General features: G+C 49.0%; 1 long non-coding RNA gene across 1 annotated transcript in view; it reads left to right on the plus strand.

Annotated features, from left to right (window-relative positions):
* Window positions 1–1,028: 1,028 nt before the first annotated feature.
* Window positions 1,029–21,597, plus strand: part of LOC140595748 (uncharacterized) — a 31,613-nt gene continuing 11,044 nt past the window's right edge. The window contains exon 1 of the long non-coding RNA XR_011997623.1: window positions 1,029–1,178. This is a non-coding gene — a long non-coding RNA (uncharacterized lncRNA). The remainder of the gene's footprint in view (window positions 1,179–21,597) is intronic.

The raw sequence follows: 21,597 nt of genomic DNA on the forward strand, positions 1-21,597 counted from the left end.
GCAATCCTCAGGAGAGACCGCCGCTGCTCGCGTGCATTTTGCAGATAACAGAAGCTCACTCCTTTGGCTGCCATGACCTGGAGCACTTGTGGCCACTTCTGATGTGAATATGCTCCAATTCAGCTTCTGCAGGGCAGGGATTTGGTTGTCCCAATATTCCCAGGGTTTAAAAGACTACATGGCCTATGGTTAGGCACTGAACACACAGCAGTTTGTTCAACAAACACACGATAATGGTTAAGTTTGCTTCAGGCTGCTGCAAAGCGAAGCTGCCTTAGGCCTTTTGCATGGCTCAGGATGAGGCTTCTCAACCACCGCCAACCCTGCCTGGGCTGATGGCACCGGGTGACCCACGTCTGCTCCTGCAATGGGAAGCCTCAGCTCTGCTTCCTCGGGTTTGCTCCTTCTCTTGGTGGCTTTCCCCTCTCTCCTCACTGCCTTCTCCTGCCCTTTCACCGTTGCTTGTGTCTTGTCGGCAGCAGCTTCTCATCTGATGGGAGCCGATCATTACCAACGGATGCTCAAATGCTCGTGAATAGTACGGTTGGGAAAGTGCTTCTTGCATACACAGTGGAGAAGAACAGGCAAGGAAGCTTATTAATGTTTTAAGGGCATTTCCTGTGATGTCTGAGGAGCTCTTCGGCACAGAGCAGGGGCTCAGGAATTGCTTATTGCCCACTGAGGACAAAATGCTTTGCCCTCCGAGGACAAACCTGTGGCCTGTAGAGCTATCCGGAGGGGCTGGCCAAGCCACAGGGGTCATGAGGACTGGCCGAGGACCGCGCATCTGGCTCCATTTTCAGATGCACATAGACGTTTGTTCCAATTCATACTGTGCCTTGAATGGTGGTATTGGCGCTTCTAAAGAAAGAGCGCATTTATCTGAATGGGAGCAGGAGAGGAACAGCGGCCAGAAAGGAAGACAGTCTCACACACTGCCTGCGGAGGGGGTGGCTTCTGGAAGCGTGATGCAAACATAGAGAAAGAGGGGCTTCTCTGTTTTAGGTGATCCCACCTGCTGGGTGCTTGGCGCAGCTTGGTGCCTCAAAGCTTCCAGTCTTCCCTGGTCCTTGTGTGGTTCAGGATCCTCCAGGAAGCTGTGTCTAGAGCGATGAGACGAGTAAGAGGCTTACTGGAGGACATCTGCATGGGATGAACTCGAGAAGGAGCACGAGCAGGTGGGGTGGGCTCCCCGGGTGCAGGGCAGGGCTGCCTCTCTTGCACACAGAGCGAGAAGACCAGGGACCACGTGGGGAGGGCCTCACCCTGAGCCACGGCACCAAGAAAGTCTTGAGGAGGCTGACAGAGCACCCTAGTGCAGAAACAGCCTGAGGGCAGCGATGTGTTGGGTGGAAATGGCCTGGCTCTTGCACCCAACCAAGGCCATCCCAGGGAGCATGTGGCCTCAGAGTCACATGGGGGGGCGGTGGCTGGGCACTGCCTACTATACGCCTTGCGGCTGGTTTCTCTTGAACAGTGAGCTGGTTGGGGCCTGCCTGCGGCTGCCTTCATGACCTCACAGGCATAGGTGCCCTGGGGAGGGGGACTTCAGGGGTGGCCCTCTCTCCCTGCCCTCTGACTGGTCCGGAATTGTCATCATATGGCTGGCCCTGGCTGTGTGCAGATCCTGTCCAGGCTCCCCCAGGACCAATCAGAGAGGGGGCCACAGTGAGAAAGAAGATGTGGCTAATTTAAGAGTCATCAGGAAGGTGCCACGGAGGAAAGCATAGGATCATGACATTATTTGCAAACAGTTACTGGAGAAGGGCCTCAGACTATAACCGAGTGATTGAGGGAGAGTGAGTCCTTGGACGCAAACCATAGTAGGGTTGGTGAAAGAAACACACAGAGGAGGGGACACAAAGCCCCGGGGCTTGGGGGGGCGGGGGTAGAGCTGGCATGATTGAAAAGCTGCGGCAGGTGAGTCATTATATATGGCTAATAGCTTTGGTTGGTTTTCTTTTTCAAGAGCATTGGTGAAATTTATAATGTCTTGCACAGAAAGGTACTTTTTCGATGCTAGCTGGGATGAGGCCACTACTCTATACTGCGGTTCCTCCTGCAGTGATGCAGTGCACAACCTGGAGCACTGTGCCCTGCTGCCCTGGGCCCTGGGCAGCTGGGGCCTGAGCTGAGATTAGCAGTCACAGCTATGTTGACACCTTCTAGCGAGGAGCATGAGGACACCTGGTGAGAGCCATGGCAGCAGCTGCATCTTTCCAGAAAAGGGAGGTAGCTCTAGACAGGTGAACCTACAGCACTTACGTTTCTGGGCTATCCCTGCCCTTGTCTCTTAGCACCTGTTTTGGGTCCTGGGTGTTACCGTTACATTCGGCCCTGCTGGGCCCTATGTTCCCACCTGGAATCTGACCTTGCATCTGGTTGTGCTCTGGTTCAGACCCCCTGGATCCCTACAGATATATTCAATACGTATTCATTTATGTAGTTACCTAAAGATTTATATTTATTGGGTTCAAATTTATTTATTTAAGCCTAGTGAGCCTCAGATGTTTACTTGTTTTGCATTCGAAACATAATTTTACGTTAAGACACGTTCACTGGCTCCTAGGAGTGTTTCGAGCACAATGGTTTTCCTGATACGCCACGGAGCGCTTCCTGCGGCGGCTGTAGGGTTTGAGCCTGGGAGCATTCTATAACCAAAATGTGCATTGTGAAGCTTATTTACCCAATGATGGCATATATTTCTTTCTTTTTTTTTTTTTTTTTTTTTATTAAACACAACACAGTCACTTAGGAGTTTATTTAGGATTATTACCTAAATACTGTTTTTTTCTTTCACAACAGTTTTCTTTTTCTTTTCTCTTCTTTTTTTATTTTCTTTTTAAAAATTTTTTAAAATTTAAATTCAATTTGCCAACATACAGTAAAACGCACGGTGCTCATCCCATCAAGTGCCCTCCTCAGGGCCCGTCACCCAGTTACCCCGTCCCCCCCCCTTCACACCCCTTTGTTTGTTTCAGGTAAACTGTTTATCACATGATCAACCTTTGATGTGCACATTTCTTACAGTCCCACTACTGGGGGGTTTAATCATGGGGGCGGGGGCCCTGGTTAAACACCTCTCCAAGGAGGCTCTGTAACCAGGGAAAAATGGGAACTGGAAATGTTTCAGGAAGATTTTCATCCTCCAGTTGCTGTTAGCCAGGTCAGTGAGGAGACACGAGGAATTCTTACCAAGTATAGAGACCAACTAGGTGCCAAATGAGAGGCAGTAACATCAAATTCAATGCAAGGGGTGAGAGTCTCTGGCAATGTCACATCTGGCTTCTTGCTGTCCTCATTCAGCAGACATTGCATCTAATTACTGTGACAGTGTCTGAGTGGAGTATTGTGGGCAAAGGCTCCCCAGACGGAGAGGGTATGAAGAAGTGACGAGGAGCCACGTGGAACTCCGGGCAGGGAACCACACTGAGAGGTGCCAGGTGGCTGAGGATGACGCTCTGACCCATTTGGTTGAAGCAAAGGGTTCATTAAGGTGTGGCAGGTGAGAAACGAGTCTGGAAATGAAAGCAGACACCTCCGGGTTGCTAGTTCCAAGATGAACAATAAATTCTCCAAGTGGTGTGCTGCATTTCAGCAGAGGTGGCCAGCCTAGCCATAGCCCGTGACTCATTAGTCACGTCTCTGCCATAATTTTATGCAAAGCGTTGTAATCCGATGTGCCCACTGAGCCTTTGATTTGGAGTTTCAGCGGCCCAAGTTTTCAGCCAAAAATAAGGGGTGGTGCCTAACGGGAAAAGATGCATGTTCTAGAGGCGTGTACAGTGCGAGCGGGGGACTCTCAGGACTTGAAATGCTTAACACGTGCTGGGCATGAGTTTCTGTTTTATGAGGATCTTCTAAAGTCTATGTCTTAGTCCGTTTCAGCTGCGGTGACAGACTGGGTGACCTAAAACTACAGAAATTTATTGCTCACAGTGCTGGAGCCTGGAGGTCTGCGATCAGGGTGCCTAAGTGTGGTCGGATGAAGGTGGCTGACTTCTCGTGTGTCCTCACAGGGGGACAGAGGTAGGGAGGCCTGTGGGACCTCTTTGGTGAGAGCATGGATCCCACTCACGGAGGCTCTGACCCCCCTGACCTGGTCATGCTCAGAGGCACCAGCCCCTGGAGCCCCCACATTTGAGCGTCAGGACGGCAGCGTATGAATTTTGTCTGGACACAGAGGTTTACTGTCATCGCCAGAGTTGTTCTTTTCCCACCATGTATTAAAACGATTTCCTTTCTTTCACTCTTCCACTTCCACTTACTTTCCTCGTCGGCCATATCCGAGTTAAAGCTGGTGGCTGGAAAAGCCATTTTGTTCAGCAAATTGGTTTCATTTCCTATAATATCTTGCTTCATGACCATTCAGTGAAGAAGTGGACATAACGTTGTTAGAAGCTCGGGTGTGAGACTTGCTGCTCCGATCAAGTCCCTTTGGGGAAAATGAGAAAGTCCCTGTGCCCGCTGAGATTGGCCCATCCCAGGTTCTCTGCTCTGCTGCACCTGGAGGCTGACCCCCATGGCGCGTCCCCCCAGCACCTTTGCCCTCTGGCTTCTGATGGGGTCACCAGTGGGAGGTGAGCCAAGGACTTGAGGGTAGAAGGGGAGAGAGAGATTTGCAAATGCCTTCCAGTGGTCATCCCCAGGTACTTGGCATCCTCCTTGGCTGCTGCCTCTCAGAAGATGGTTCTTCTATTGAACTCTCTTCTAAGAGACCTAGGAGAAGCTGAAGACATTTCCCCCCTTAATCTCCAGTGGGGAGGGACTTCCAAAAAAAAAAAAAAAGCCAATCCTTTCTCCGTGCCATGGATCAGGTACTAAGCCATGAGCACCTCAGCATTACACACATTATCTTATTTCCTTCTCACAGCAACCCCTTGGGTTTTGGGGCCATTTGGCAGAAGGGGCAGGGGAGGCTGAAACCTGGGGTATCGGAATCTGCAGACCACATCCATCCGTACCTATATTTCTCTCTATAATCCTTCCATGTCCTGAATTTTCTACGGTTTCCTCCTAGAGATTTCCTACTTTCTTCATATCCATTCATAGCTAAATGGAACATCATTTTGAAATCTTGAACTATTTATTCCAGTTCAGAAATGTGGAACAAGAATGTCACTTTGGTCATTTATTTCTGGATTTTTTTCAGTTCTTTTAACTTGTGTATTAAATTGTTCAAAGGAAAGGCATCTGGGTGGCTCAGTAAGTTAAATGTCTGCCTTCGGCTCAGGACATGATCTCAGGGTCCTGGGGTTGAGCCCAGCATCAGGTTCCCTGCTCAGCGAGGAGTCTGCTCCTCCCTCTCCCTCTGACCCTCCTCCCCACTTGTGCTCTCTCTCTCTCTCTGTCTCAAATAAATAAATAAAATCTTAAAAAAAATAAATTGTTCAAAGGACTCTGCTTCATTTGTCACAGTAGCAGACTTCGTTCTGTGATGTGTGCCAATAACAAGGTAGTGTTTCTAAATCTCATGGAGGCGTTTGGATAAAAGTTGTTATGCAAAGTTAAGCAAACAGATTCAGAATATAATATCCAGTGAAAGACACGCATACCAGGGCCATACGTACGGTCAAACGTGTAAGCCGACTTCACTCATGCTTTGTTAGTGTGATTTATTTGTAAAGATTATTTTTATAAATGAGTTGGTCAATCATAAATGTTTTTAATACTGGGTTCTCTTTTTGGTTTAAACAACAGATATTTATTTACATTCTTTTGTATTAAAAGATAATACTGCCCCCCCCCCCTAAAATTGGGTTCTTACTCGAATGTGTTGCTTATACTGAAATGATGGCTTACGCTTTCCTCTTCACAGGTCCCCTTCCCTTTGAAACCAGCACAAAAAGGAAATGAAATGTCCCTTGCACCTTCTCTAAATGCGTTCTTGTTTTCAAACTCATCACGAGCGGAATGACACTTACCACCAAAAATTTGTCATAACACAGCCAGAGGGGAGACGCTGTACCTTGGTGTTTAGTTCTGCCACCAAAACAAATTTTCATGGGACAAGACTGTTTGACTTGACTGTGACCACCTTTTTTGGTTTTTGTCTTGCATTATTTACTGTGTTAAAATATACATAATACGAAATACGCCGTGTTAGCCGCTTTGGGTGAACAGGTCAGTAGCATTCAGTACGTGCACACTGTTGTGTGACCAGCAGCACCACCCGCCTGCAGAGCTTCCCCGTTCCCCTGCTGAAGCTCAACCCCAGGGCAGCAGTGGTTTTAAAGCTTGATTCTGCATTTGGGGTGGGATCACCTGTAATAGTTGGTGTCACAGGGACGGTCGATGAGCACACTGTCCTCATCCAATTTGTTGATGAAATATGAGTACAGGAAGTCAAGATCATGGTCCTTTACTATCCCAGTAGAGAATCCACCTGTCCCTGTAATAACCTGTAGCCCAGCTGTCTGGAGGCGGTGCACACCCGGCCACCATCAAACGATTCAAGGTGTCTTTCTGCTCACGGGGCTCCACTGAACTGGAGTGACATTCCAGTGACATTTGGACACTTTATCCAAAAGTGGAGAATGTCGCTTCTTTGTCAAAGGACTTGCTGAACTCAAGCTAGCCTCCCCTTGTGAACTTGGCCCCTAAGATCTAACAGATTCGCCCAGTCTCACCAGACCCGTAATCTTGGTTGTTGTCGTTGCTTTTTTTTAAGATGCTTTTGGCAGGACTTCCTCTTTTTGACTCCACGCTGGCTCTTAATTACTATCTTTTGCTCATAAACACCTCTGCAGGGCCCGTATGTCCACCATGCTCAGTTGTTTTCATCGGGGAGTCAGGGCCTACTTGTCCATGCCGTAAAACGACAGGTTCAGTCTCATCTTCATTACTGGAGACAGTGTCTGACCAGGTCACCTCCTCCAGTGCTGCCCACTGCCTGGCATGGTGCGCTCACGAGTACCCTGGAGCTGTCTGATGCATGGCCCCCACTGTCGATGCCTGCTGCCCCCTCCACACCCTGGCACTCCCTGTCACCCCCTGGGCTGCCTGCCGGACCATCAGGCATCTCTGGACCTTCCCAACTGCCACCATCTCCTGCACTTCTTCTGTGATGATGTTCCTTCTGAATTTTCTGGGTAGCTCAGACTCACCATTTCTCAACCAGCTTTGCAGGTGTGCTTATTCTCACAGAACCTACCTCTTGGCAGCATTGTTGTAAACTTTCGATCCTCACAACAATCTTTTGGACTAAGTACTATTTATAGCCTTCCTCTTCAAGTGAGGGGTTGGTCGTCGAAAGGCTAAGGAGCCAACTGCCCAAGAACTGGCACCATGTGAGGCTCCAGTGTCCCTGCCCCAGCCTGCGCTCTATCTGGACTCCTCAACAAACCAGTTCTGAGCTGGTTTCATATTCAGTGTCTCCTTGTCTCTTCTTAAGTCTTCTGAGATACAATTTTTAGCCTTGCTGACAAGCCAAAGATGTAGTAGATGCTGTCACCTAGATGAATGAGGCTTTCTCCAGATGCTCACCTGCCCCCCGCCCCCATCAGGGAAACCCCCGGCGCTGTGGTCACACACTAATACAGATGGTGCTTTCTTCTGACCGGTTCCAGGGGATCCCCTCTTTGCTCCTCAGCCACATGCTCTTCACTGTAGAATCACACTCGGGTCATGGACAGTTAGATAGTCAGGTGTCCGCTGGGCACAGAGGGCCTGAACTTCATCTCCTCCATTAAATATGGAGTTTGGAAAGGAATAAAGCAACAGTAAGTGTCACAAGACCCAAAGGAGAAGTATTCACATAATTGATCTGAGATTGCAAGTGGTATTGATATAATGCCTAGAGCACCTCACATTGTCCACCCTTCGTGTTCACCTGGGATGCAGGCTGGCAGGAAGGGAGCTGCATCGCAGGATTGCTGTGGACATAATCCATAACTATCAACTAATTTGCAAAGCTGTAGCAGCTGCTGGGGCATAATTATGGCTCCTTATCCTTCTCCCTAATATTTTTCCCCCCAGAAATGATTCTAAAGGCAATTTTAACTTAAATACACCAGGTGTATTTTATCAGCAATTTATTTTTCCTCCTAATATGTTTAAATGGCTGCTTAAGTCAAAAGGCTCTGAAATCCAGTCTTTCTTTAAGAAGTGATCCAAGTACAAAGAAGATGGACCTAGGTACTTACTGCATAAATACAACGAGCCAGAGAGATTTTTAGTAAGTTCAAAGAAATTACTGGAGTTTTAAAAAACCTCTGAAGTCTTATAGTTCTTGGCTCTGAGGAAGCATGGGCTAAAACCCAAAGCTTCAGGAAACCAGACACTTCTTAATGATAAGAGGTTTCCTGTCTTTATAACATCAGTAGCTTAAATATTTTGTTATTCATGTTCGTACGCTCAGAAGTCACTCTTAGACTTGTGGCCCTTCTGATTTCCTCTTTGTGAGGTTTGTCATAAACGGATGCTTCCCGAAGGATGTTTACCTGCCTCGGACTTCCCGCGGAATAGAATTCCTGGAACAGAAGAGATTCTTGTTGAACAGAGCTTTATGAATTACGAAACTGCTCATATCACCGCCAGCAGCCCGGAGGGGTTGTGTTACTTTGCCCATTTCAGGATTCAAAACCTAAGGCTGTAGATGCCCACCCATCTGTGGGGCTCCTACCAAAGTAGGTTTTTTACTTGGAGGCCCGGAGGGGGTTGATGAGCTCAGATAACTCTCGTTATCATTTGGGGGGAAATCATGTGTCTCCACCAGATGTGGTCTCTTCCTTTTCGCGGCCAGAGGTTTCAACGAATGATCTGTGAGTTCACTTCTTGGATCAATAGTCTACGATTCCAAGCTGCCAGAATGAAAATATCCATGTGTACCACACGGATTAACCTCTTTGCCTTTCTGGGTTATTGTGTTTGATTCCACTTGTCCCTAAAAAGTTAGGTTTCAGGCTTTTCAGAAGCAAGTTCCGCCAATTCTTTTGTGGTTTGATTCAGAGACGGCTAGGCTCACGTGTTCCTTCACCCTGTACCCAGCTCTTAGACACACTGATGTGGGTTCCCCCCACCCCCATTAATAAGCTATTTTTAAGAGCAGTTTTAGGTTCCCAAAAAGTTTTGAGCGGAAAGTTCATAAAGTTCCCCCACATCCCCTGCCCCCACCCAGCTGCAGCACCCCTCACCACACCAGAGGGGTGCATTTGTTGCAGTCAATGAACCCACTCATCATTATCACCCAAAGGTCATAGTTACTTACATTGGGGTTCCCTCTTGGCATTGCACCTTCTTTTATTTTTATTTTTATTTATTTATTTTTCTTTTTTTTTAAAAAGATTTTATTTATTTATTCATGAAAGACACAGAGAGAGAGGCAGAGACACAGGCAGCGGGAGAAGCAGGCTCCCTGCAGGGAGCCCGATGCAGGACTCGATCCGAGGACTCCAGGATGATAACCTGAGCCAAAGGCAGATGGACACTCAACCACTGAGCCACCTGGGTGCCCCCCTCTTTTGGTTTTGAGAAATGCGTAATGACACATGTCCACCACTACAGCATCACACAGAGTAGTTTCATCGGCCTAAAAACCCTCTGTGCTCTGCCTAATTGTCCCTCTTTCCTTCAACCCCTGCAACCACTGATCTTTTACTGTCTCCATAGTTTTGCCTTTTCTAGCATGTTCTATGGTTGGAGTCATACAGTATGCAGCCTTTTCAGACTGGCTTCGTTCACTGAGTGACACGGATAAGGTTCCCCCATGTCTTTTTCATGGTTTGATAGCTCACTTCTTTCTAACATTGAATCATTTTCCATTGTCTGTATTTACCCGTTTATTTATCCTTTCACCTACTGGAAGACATGGCGGTTGCTTCCAAGTGTGACGGTCATAAATACAACTTCGATAAACACCGTGTGCAAGTTTTTGCATGGACATAAGTTTTCAACTCCGCTGGGTAAATACCAAGGAGCAGCAGATGTGGTTTTTAACGCCTAGTGATAAATGTTTGGTTGAGCACTGGGCAGAGCTTCTTGAGAAGTGAGAGCATGTCAGCATCATCCTCTTACCCCTTGGGCCCTGCCACTTGGCGGGTATGACAAAACGAGCCCCTACCACATGAACAGTGCTGTTGAGTGCTTGCGGGAGAAACAAAATGTATCCCATGTGGAGACTGCTCCCAAGGACCAGGAAGTGAGACATGGACTCCCTAGGGTACAAGAGCAACACTGCGAGTGGTCAGTCAGGTGGACTCTGATGGGGAGGGGTGTAATGGCCTGGGCTGGGCTGAACTGGGAAGCTCTGGGAGGAGCTGGTGTACACCTGTGCTCTGGAGGAGGGAGAGACTAGGCCCTCATCGTGGAGGATGGAGCACATGAGAAGGTGTGCTGGACCATGACCTGCAGTGACCTTCATGGGGAGGAGTTTTAAAGGAAACTGAGGGCTGCAAGGTTGAAGACATCTGCCTGGACCTCTTGAGGTGTCTACTTCCTTCCCAGAATCACCCCCTGGATGCTGCAGTCGCTGGGCTACTGATGGGCATCAGGGTCCTGCCAACGGCATTCAGCCTGACTAGGGGGCTGCTGGATTTTCTTTTTTTTTTTTTTTAATTTTTATTTATTTATGATAGTCACACACAGAGAGAGAGAGGCAGAGACACAGGCAGAGGGAGAAGCAGGCCCCATGCACCGGGAGCCCGACGTGGGATTCAATCCCGGGTCTCCAGGATCGTGCCCTGGGCCAAAGGCAGGCGCTAAACTGCTGCGCCACCCAGGGATCCCTGATTTTCTTTAGTAAAAAGCAGATGCTGTTGGGACGCCTGGGTGGCACAGTGGTTGAGCGTCTGCCTTCAGCTCAGGGTGTGGTCCTGGGATCGAGTCTCGCATCAGGGTCCCCACAGGGAGCCTGCTTCTCCCTCTGCCTGTGACTCTGTCTCTCTCTGTGTATGTCTTTGATGAATAAATAAATAAACTCTCAAAAAAAAAAAAGGCAGATGCTGTTTTTCTTCTAGGTAGAAGAGAGGAAGACATGGAGGCCATGCTTGGAGACCAAAGAAGGAGGGCGGCATCATGCCAACCTGCTGCAAAGGGAGGCAGGAGAGGTGCTGGAGAGGGAGAGTCCTGGTGAATGGGAGCAGAATTACCAGTAAGGAGGCAGAACCAAGGGGGTGGGAGGACTATCAAAATTGCAGGCACCCGACATTCAGCCATAAGTATGAGTGATCATACTTTCCTCTCTCACCACACCCCCCCCCACCATGTTGTCTCTTTTGTTTTAAATATTAAACGTTTTCTATCTTATCCAGCATTAGACATCAAAGTGCTAAGACACAGTTCTGTATGGCCCTGGGACAATGAACACGTTTTGAAAACTCATCTTAGAGATATTTCTTATAAACACGCACAAGTCATGATTTCCCGGTTGCACAAAGCATGATTTAGGACATTGGTTACTTTGTCTTCTTCTGCTTTCTCAGATGTAGTGAATAGTGAATGGTCTATTGCTACTGATCTTGGCAATGCCCTTGTGCCTTGGCAGGGTTCAATCCCGGCCCCGTTGGCAGTAGGAGATAAGCCGTGTCCCCGGGGGGCAGTGCACAGGATAGACTCCAACCTGGCATCTTTCCTTTGCTGTCTTCATAAGCGCTCCCTGGAAACACCATTTCCAATCCCAGTGATGAATGCACTGTGGAAAAACACGTATTTGTGTGAAACCTAAAAGCTTCCCAGTCACCACCGTTCACGAGGAAGCAGCTGCTCAGACAATCTGATGCGATCAGTTGGATTCAGTGGGGCAACCACGGACATCATGTGATTCCCAAATGCTGTGGGGACAGATCTGTAGCATCAAAACCCCATTTTTGGCAGGTCAGGTTGCTGACGGCCTTGGCGTTTGGGGCCAGGGTTGTGTCAACTCTTTTTTTGATTTGTACTTTTTGACAGATTATGGCTTCTGTGGTCTACCTGTATCCCGACCACTCTGTTCTGTGTTACACGTTGCTCTCCAAACATTGTGCTTCCCACCTGGTCTGAAATGGCCAGGTCTCCAGTGACAACAGCCTAGGGTCTTCCTTGGGGACCCGGCCACAGAGTCAAATGCAGGACTTGCTGTCACCCCACCAGTAGAAACACAAAAGTTAGCAGACAAACCATGCTAGTGTCTTTTTTAAAAAAAGATTATTTATTTATTTATTTATTTATTTATTTATTTATTTATTTATGAAAGACACAGAGAGAGAGGCAGAGACACAGGCAGAGGGAGAAGCAGGCTCCATGCAGGGAGTCCGACGTGGGACTCGATCCCAGGACCCCGGGATCACGCCCTGGGCCGAAGGCAGGCGCTAAACCACTAAGCCACCCAGGGATCCCCATGCTAGTGTCTTTATACCTATATATTCAGCCTGTCTTTGGCCTAGCTCTTGGATTTGAAATTTTGGAGATTAGATCTTTCGTCTCTACTCCGGGCTTGGCCTTCTGTCCCAGAACGAGAGGTATCTTTTCCTCTTTCTGGTTTCCTGCACTTTGAATGCAGTTTGGACGGTGGAATGGAAATCTCCGAACCAACATAGGCTCCTTAAAAGGAAATCATCTCTTTCTGCCGTATCTATATATACATACACATATGCATATATATGGAAATATTCTACTTTTTCCCTTTAAAAACTGTGCGTGTTTACGTTACTTTTCTTAAGCATCCAAATAGGATGCCAAAAAGTGAATCGGCTTCCTTCTCATCATGTCCTGAAAATCTAGAGAGATGAGAGAGGGGTGGAGGGCAGCCGCTATCAAAACTGTTGAGACCGTTAACCTGAGCGTTTTCCTGTGGGAAAAGCCTGAGACACGATGCGTACCTGAGCTTGATGACCAATGAAGCGTCTGTTCCCTGGAGATGATCATTCTGGAAAAGGAACAGCCCGCGGCCGTGAGCCCTTGTCATTCCTGGGGCTGAAGGGGGGATGACCCGGGACCACTTTAAACACAGAGAGGACATTAGAGGGATGATAAGGGTGCACAAAAATAAAATAAAAAAAAAGGATGGCTTTGATTCTGATTGTAGAGGTTGGGAGGGAAGCTGCCGTAACAATATGTAGGGGTCACCAGGGAGAGTAGCCATAAAGCACGCACACTGTAGGGCACCCAGGTGGAGCTGATTACGTCAAAGGGATGCAGAGTTTTGAGGGTGTACCCTGGACGGGCCTTACCGAAAAGATCGGCTTGTTCTCTGCAAGTGAACGAATCCAGGTGGCACGAAGGGCTTTTGTGTTTTATTGTTTGTTCTTTCTTACAGTCTAGCCTTGGTGTGGGTTCATCCTCTTAAAGGTGCAAACAAATACATAATCACCCCCGTGCCCAGATAGACTGCCTTTGGAGACTCCCTGCAGAGCAAAAACCAATGCAACCGGTTTGGGGCTTTGCGAGCCATGTGCTGGTTAACATCTGGGGTCCTGTCCCCGCCTCGGGGCCAGGTGCAGCTGGACCACTTAGCCGAGCCGGTAACTCCAACAGCTCGTGGTGCTTGGCTCTGGATCTCACGGATCTCACCTGGAGACCCCGGCTTTTGCCAAAGTACGGTGACGTCAATGGAATCTCAGATGCATTTCGACAGCACGGTGATTTCGTAAGCTTGCCTCCCACGCGTGTGCCCCATCTGGGTACGGATCGGTGAGGGGTCCTTGGAAGTGGCCCCCTGCGTTTGGTCATTGACCTTCCCTCTCGAGCTGCTGAAGTGAGAGATGGACAAGTCGGATCCCAGCTGGACGTTTCTGGGACGTCATTCCTGCCACGGCTCTGAACAGGCCCTGCCGGGGCGAGCACTCCTGGGATTCCACGCTCCCAAGTGAGCCGAGCGAGCACAGCAGTCTGTGTCCAGGCCTCTGGGGGAGGCCGAGCTGCCTGACCATCTCCCCCCGCCCCCGAGTGCAGGGCTGCGGGGGAATGTTGTGCGTGGATGGCCTGACCAGCGGGGCTGAGAATCGGAATGAAGAGATCCTAGTGGCGGTGTCCACCAGCTCCGGGTGCTTTCGGGGTGCAGGTTGGCTTCATCCTTGCCACAGCCCCGAGGGGCCAGGTGGTAGGTGAGGCTTGGCCGGGACAGTCGGGAGCCCTCAGGTGCCTGCAGCAGCCAGGTGCTGGGTCCTCAGGAGGATGTTTGGAAGCCCCTGGCAGGCCCCCACCCCAATGCCTGCATGGCTGCCATTGCGGGAGCCCTGGTCCCCCTGGGAACAGCCTGCAGGAGCCCCTCCTGGACAGAATCCAACAGCCCCCCCCACCCTGGGGCGGAGGCGGTGGAGGGCGAGTCTCCAGGCTTCATCCCTGGGGAGGGAGGGGAGCCTGGTACTGAAGGTCAACACCTAACATCCAGGACAGGGCAGTACTGCTGTGGTCTCCACGTATGGATGGGAAACTGAGGCACAGAGAGATCAACTCACCTGGGACTTATCCACTTGTCCAGGGTGTACAACTAGTATGTGGAACCTGAACCCAGGCCATCAGCTCCGTGGGCCGTGCTCTCAGCCACCTTGACCACGCTGTCTTTCTGCTAGAGGCCACGGGAGCCAGCTGCTGTGGCCAGGGCTTCGGCGCACCACTTGGCTGCATATGCCTCACAGCAGCTGGTGTGCACCCACCACAGGAGCTAGGTCCTGTGACTGTCCCCGAGGAAGAGGTCAGGAAACACACCTGAAGGCGTGGGCTCAGCGAGCCTGCAGGCAGCTTCCTGGCAGCCACTGTGTCCTTCCCCGCACTGGGCTGATGCTGCAGAGGGAGGCTGGGCCGAGGTCACCAAGAAAGGGCTTTTGCCCTTGAGCAGCAGCCCAGGTGAGCCACAGCAGGTGCCCATCACAGAGGCTGTGAGGCACGGAGCTGGCCTCTGGGTGTCTGCCCTGATGCAGGACCTCAGACCTCACCCTCAGACTCGAGAGGCAGCCTTGTGTCTCCCATCCCCCTGCTTCCTTCTCGCTCAGTCCTGGAGGCCTCGGGGAGGCGGCAGCAGTGGGAAGATGATCAAGGAGGGGTGACCCGACGCCCTGCAGGTTCCTTGCAGACTTTCAAACCTAAGTCACAGCTGAACCGTGAGAAAATCAGGAAGGTACTGAGATTTAGGAATTAGGTGAGGCTGCAGAAACTAAGCCTGAAGAGGTTGGAGAAGCTGTGGGCTTCCCAGGAGCATCATCCAACTGTGGGAAAGAGGGACCTGGAAGCGGTTTGGAGACAATGATGCGGTGAAAGCAGTTAGCAGTTTCCTCACTACCCCACCCCGGATCCCCCCCTTTCCATATACTGGTTGTGCAGACATCATCATCGTCTCCATCCTCTCAAAACACTCGGGGGAGGGGACGGCATTATCCCCATTTTACAGGTGAGAAAACAGGTTTAGCGCTCAGCTGACTGGCCTGAGACACAGACAAGCCATCGGGTTCACACCGTGAAGCTGGATGGAGTCGGCCTGAAGTCGTTCCAGCTGATCGATCTCTCCCGAGACAGCTCATTCCTGGCTTGATGCTGGACACTTGGCGATGGTGTCGTAATAACGCCTTGTGGAAGCCAGTATATCAGTCCTCACGGGGAAGCTGATGTACAGTTAATGAATCCTTAATACTCCAGCGAAGCAGCCACTAATTGTGATATTGGGTGAAGAATCCAAGTCTAAGCAACCACTAATGCTCGAATCTGACGTTGATTTATTCAGAAGGGCATTAAAGAGGTGTTTTATGACTTGGCATGAGAGGGACCTGGCCAACGTGACCGATCTGAGCGGCCAGGAATACCTGGGGGATGGACCAGTGATCAGTGAGGGGAAGAAAGGAATCGTGAGAAGTGCGGGAGTGGAAAGACGGTCATTGCAGACGCAGTGCCAGTGCCGTCAAGGTGGTGCCCAGGTGGGAGCCCGCTACACCGGGAGTTCTGATGCTGCGAGTCACAGAGAGGAAGCTGGCAAGTCAAATCTTTTTTTTTTTTAAGGATTTTATTTATTTATTCATGACACACACACACAGAGGCAGAGACACAGGCAGAGGGAGAAGCAGGCTCCATGCAGGGAGCCCGATGCTGGACTCGATCCCAGTCAAGTCCTTGCTGCCATTAAGAGCCGCCTCTGCAGGTGAATGATGCCAGCACCATCGTTGAGCCAGCCGCGGTGCTGCTGAGCCAGCTCAGGGTGCCCCTAGCACCCCGCTGCCTGCAAACCTACATGTCCCTTCTCTGCCTTCAGGATTTTGCCTGTTTGCGTCTCTATTTGCCCCAAATTGCTGTTGTCACCACCACTAACCACTACACTGGAAGTGCCCCCAGCCTGCAGAATATCTGAGCTTCTCTCCCCATCAAATTAATGCTGGAAATCACATGACTTTGTCCCACAGAATCCCCAAGCACGGCAACGACGCAGGAGTGCTAAAAATCCCACAACTTAAAAGTTATAAGAAAACACGAAAAGTGTAATACGAAATCACACGCACTTTCAAAATGAAACATGGGGACCATGAACGGAGGAGCCCAGTGCAAAGCCAACTATTAGCATCAAGATACCTCATTGTGTTTCTTTTTCATCTGGTCTTGTATGTGCGAATCTACGTGCCTGCTGAAAGGAGAACATAAAAGGCTCATGTCTTGGGGCAAAACTTCCTGACTCAGAGCAAAAATGGACCAATTACTACTAAATCAAATGAAAGTGTATCAGTGGCTCATAATTCTGTGCCCCAGGCCATTAACAAAGTTTCGAGGCAACGTGCAAACAGTGTTTTGCATGACCATGAGGGAGAGCTTCGGGGCGCGGTCCTAAAGCAGCCGTCCCACACCAGCCAGGGAGGCGGGGTGCCGCCCGGCCTCCCACCCCACAGAGTCCTGGGGAGCTCTACAGGGGACATCTGGATTCGATTTCATTACCCTCGGGCATGAAACTCCAAGAAGGAATGGCAGCTCAGAAGTCACTTTCAAGGGTAAAGCGTAAAGCTGGATTAAGGGTGCACACGACGTGCACACCGAGGACACTGATGTTAGACGCGCAGGTGGAACAGGGTGATAGAACGGTTGCTTTGTGGCTTTTGGGTTTTCGTGCGCTTTGCTTCCAAATCAAATAGAAGCCGCGTGCAATTCTTTCCGCAGCCCTTTCTCCTTCCCGGGGACAGACCCGTTCAAGATCCAGTGAGCCGTGAGCCGAAAGGAATGGGATCCTGGGAGGTGCGCGATGCTGGTTCTGGAGTCCTGATGGGGACGGCAAGACACTAAGCACTCTATTTCCAGGATCTATTTAAGACTAATTACTTAGCGATGGATGAGTTGGATGAGTTTAAGATAGTTCCCATAATCAGCTTGGGTAGGGACAGGGTAAAAATCTTTGCTGTTAATATTATGTCATTCAGGAGCCTAAAATATTAAGTCACTGAAAATAAAATTCCGCAATCTTCATTACACGTCCAATTACGGGTACTTGGAGCTAAATATTTTTAGGTTTGAAAATCACGAATAATGAATCCATTATTTTAACTAATTTAGATAGGATTTTACATTTTTTTTTTGTCACGAGACACCAATATCTCCAACCGTGGCTTTACGAAGCAGTGGTGGTTTAAACCTAACAAGCTTACTATGCAACAACACCCTTTTAACTAGGATTCTCTGTTAGCTAAAAAAAAAAGGGGGGGGGCAGCCCAGGTGGCTCAGTGGTTTAGCACCGTCTTCGGCCCAGGGTGTGATCCTGGCAACCCAGGATCGAGTCCCACATCGGGCTCCCTGCATGGACCCTGCTTCTCCCTCTGCCTCTGTCTCTGCCTCTCTCTCTCGGTGTGTCTCTCATGAATAAATAATAAAATCTTAAAAAAAAAATCTGTCCACTCTGAAAATTAATGTCCAGAATGATGACCATGAAAAGGGAACAGGTGAACTTGGTTGAATGTGACTTTGAGGGACCCTGGCCTGACATTCTGGATTCTTCTCCTAGATAATGTTTCCTTTTCTTTTTATTTTTTTTCCTTCCCTCAGAATTTAAGATCTTTTTGTCTCCCAGTAAAGTTCTGCTTTTGTATAAATACATGTGCTTAAGGGGGGCTGATGTGCACTTGCTTTTAGGTGTAACCAAGGTCTACCTGCAAGCAGGTGCTCAAGGCACAAAAATGAAATAGTGACTCAAAAAAAATTCTAGGCACTGAATTGTAGGAAACGTATTAGGGGGGAGACCCAGGAATACAATCTGGCATCCCTGAAGCCATGTTACAGAGACTGCCCTCCTGTTTGAAAACTCCTGTGGACTCATAAGGACACAATTGTATCCTGGTGGTTGAGATGCAAGGAACTTTAGCACAACCTTCTGCATTTAAAAAACACAATCCACTTATAGAGAATATTAATGGTATTTTTTATAAATTTATTTTTTATTGGTGTTCAATTTGCCAACATATAGATATTAATGTTTTTAAGAGTCTGCACCCACTCAGCGCCACACATTGTGTTGAGTCTTTGCACATTTGTTGTCTTATGTAAGCCAACTCTCGCACCTGCCCAGACACCACCGCACCCCCCACACACCCTCTGGACGCATGCCGGGTCCTTGACCTTCACTGACCTTACTTTTGCAGCCTCTCCGGCCCCCCACCCCCATCCTCAGTCCCATTGATAGCATTACACTTCTGGTTTCAGACATTAGCGCGGGGCTGTGCAAACCACAACAGATCCAGCCAGCCACAGGAGTGGCTTTAACATGGTTAAAAAGTTAGAAAACCCGAAGAGGCCTATGTGTGATGTGCGAAGATTGTGAGATTTAGATCTGTGTCTGTGAATGAAGTTTTGTGGGCGCAGCCTCATGAGCGTTCATTTTGTTGTGGGGGTTTGCTTTTGTGCTCCCAAGTCAGCAGAGTTGAGTCGTGGGGACTGAGACTGTGTGTGGGCCACCAATTTAACATATTTACTATCTGGTACTTTCAGAAGGACTTTGCAGACCCCTTCGCCAGGCCTCACCCCCACCCCCCAGGCCTTCAGCCTCTCAGTTCATGCCTTGAATTTTTACTGACCTTCTCACAAAAGGGAGCATGGGCTTTGGCCTGGGTTCATATGAGGCATAAGAAGTGATTCCCCAGGGAGATGGATAATTCAGAGTAGATTATCGGGATCTGACTCAATGTTGGAAAATGTAGTCAAAGCAATACAGACACTGGCCGCATTTACCTAGTGCTACCGATGATCTAGACTCTGTAAAACTGCCCCATTTAATCATCGCTTCGGCCCTGCGTGGAAGGTATTATCGCACCCATTTTACAGATGAGAAAACTCAGGCCCAGACTGGTTAAGGGATTTCCAAAGGTCACAGCTGGTCAGATGTGGAGGTTGACTTTGAAACAAAATCGACTGGCCCGAGAGACCGCAATCCCAGCCACTTTGTCCTCCTGTCTCGAACCTTTGGTGAAAGTCAAACACCCATTTCAAATCTTAACTTCCCCGGTGATTAGCTGTGTGACCTTGGTGAGTCCTCAACCTCTCTGAGGGGCATGAGAAGAGCTTTCACACAGGTTTGTCGTGAGGCTCAGAGAGGAGGGTGTCTGAGGACGTGTCTGGTGGGCCTCATGTAAAACATGGTGGTCAAATCTCAGCGAATTATGGGCTTTATAAAATATCCCAATGGCCAGCAGCATTTATTCTTGATTTTAAATGAACGCTTTTTTTTTTTTTATGATAGTCACAGAGAGAGAGAGAGAGAGAGAGGCAGAGACACAGGCAGAGGGAGAAGCAGGCTCCATGCACCGGGAGCCCGATGTGGGACTCGATCCCAGGTCTCCAGGATCGCGCCCTGGGCCAAAGGCAGGCGCCAAACCGCTGCGCCACCCAGGGATCCCAAATGAACGCTTTCTGTTAGTCATAGTATTTACTTATTTTGTGGTTTTAAAAATGATGTGTCCAGCGGCTTTGATGTTGGTCTACCTTGTTGGGGGAGGCACCTGCCGCAGACCCTAGGACCTGAGTCTGGTGTCTTGTGCCAGTTTCACGAAACAGGAATAGGCTCGGGTATTGGCATATACGTAGGGTCAAGGGTCTTTTCCTTCATGGTGCTTGATCTACACGTGCTGCTAGTTTATCAGGATACACACAGCGATTGATAAAAATAGGTGGGGGCACCTGGTGGATCAGTCAGTTAAACGTCTGCCTTCGGCTCAGGTCCTGATCCCAGGGTCCTGGGATCGAGCCTTGTGTCGGGCTTCCTGCCCAGCGAGGAGTCTGCTTCTCACTCTCCCTTGCTGCTCATGCTCTCTTTCTCTCTTTGTCAAATAATTAAAAATTTTTAAAAAAAAGTGTATGGACCCTTCAATAGTTGGTTGTACTCACAAAATAGTTTTCTGGGGCATGAGTGAATAATGGTAATAATAATGCTATGTGTCTGGAGTGTACTGAGTCAAGCACTGTTTGATGTGCTTTGTCTGCGTCTAATTTATCGCTAAAAGCACCTCTATGCGGTGGTGCTACTGCCACCATCATCTCTGGAGGAGGGGATGGAGGCCGAGAAGCTGTGCCAGGTGGCCACAGTTCCACAGCAAGTTCCACAGCAAGTAGTGGGAGTGGGATCAAACTCCACTCTCCTGACAGGGGCCTGGACTCCTGCCCCCTGAACAGTGCAGCTCACATCAGGTAACCAGAGTACAGCCCCCCCCACCCCCCCCAGAGAGACGTGGACAGAAAATTCGGGGAAGTGAGCTCTGGCCGGGCTTTGAGTCATAACAGTGCCAGGACCTTCTGCAAGCCCTGAGCTCTCGCCAGGTCTCCCAGAGGCTCCCCAAGTCTTCCCTACTCTGGATTGTACCACTTTCAAAAAAAAAAAAGTGTTACTTATGACCCTGTACACATACAACAGGTTTTCACATTGAGGAGAAATGAGATCTTAAAAAAAAAAAAAAGGAAGAAATGATATAGATCTGTTTGAAAGAAATTTGAAAAAAAAAATCTGGAAGAAGCCTGAGTTCAAAATACTGATTTTTTACCAACAGGGAAGCAAAGGCTAGACTGTTAGTGTGCCCACGCGTACCAAATGGTTTGGCTAGATTAAGAAGAAAAAGTTAAATTCAGTAACGTTGTCAGACACGTGGGGCAGTTGGATCGTTTATTCCGTCCTCGGATGGTGTTGGTAGGGACAGGAGGCCCAGCCCAGCAGGCAGGGGTGTGGGAGGGCACTGACCCTGCGAAGATGCCGGCTCCTGCCCACGGGGCCTGCAGCAGGTGGGGGTCTGTGCCACCCGTTCCGGTAGAGGGCAAACATTTCCAAGGTGCCGCATTGGCAACCCCAAAGGCCAAGGGCAGGCTTGGAGCCTGGCCAGAGGAATCAACCAGAATGCCTAAAATCTGAAACGAGAGGATCCGAGAAGAAAGGGTAGGTGGAGTGTGACCTGAGGAGAAGACCCAGATGGGACTTTCACACTATCCTCAAGGTCATCGAGAGCATTTTTGGGACAAGGGGTCCTATTCTAGAATTTCGCTAGATTGTAATAAACAAAAGCAAATTGTAGCCACAAGGAGCTAGGGGAAGAGAAAAGACACAACTTTTTTTTTTTTTTTTTCCTGTAAGAAAAGATTTGTTAAACATTGAACTGATTAAAAAAAAAATAGGCAATTTGTCTTGGGCTGCTAAAGAAATTGTCAATCTTTTTTTTTTTTTTTTTTTTAGCTGAACATATGTAGCTT

The sequence above is a fragment of the Vulpes vulpes genome, chromosome 15 (assembly GCF_048418805.1).
Source record: "Vulpes vulpes isolate BD-2025 chromosome 15, VulVul3, whole genome shotgun sequence".
Lineage (NCBI taxonomy): Eukaryota > Metazoa > Chordata > Mammalia > Carnivora > Canidae > Vulpes > Vulpes vulpes.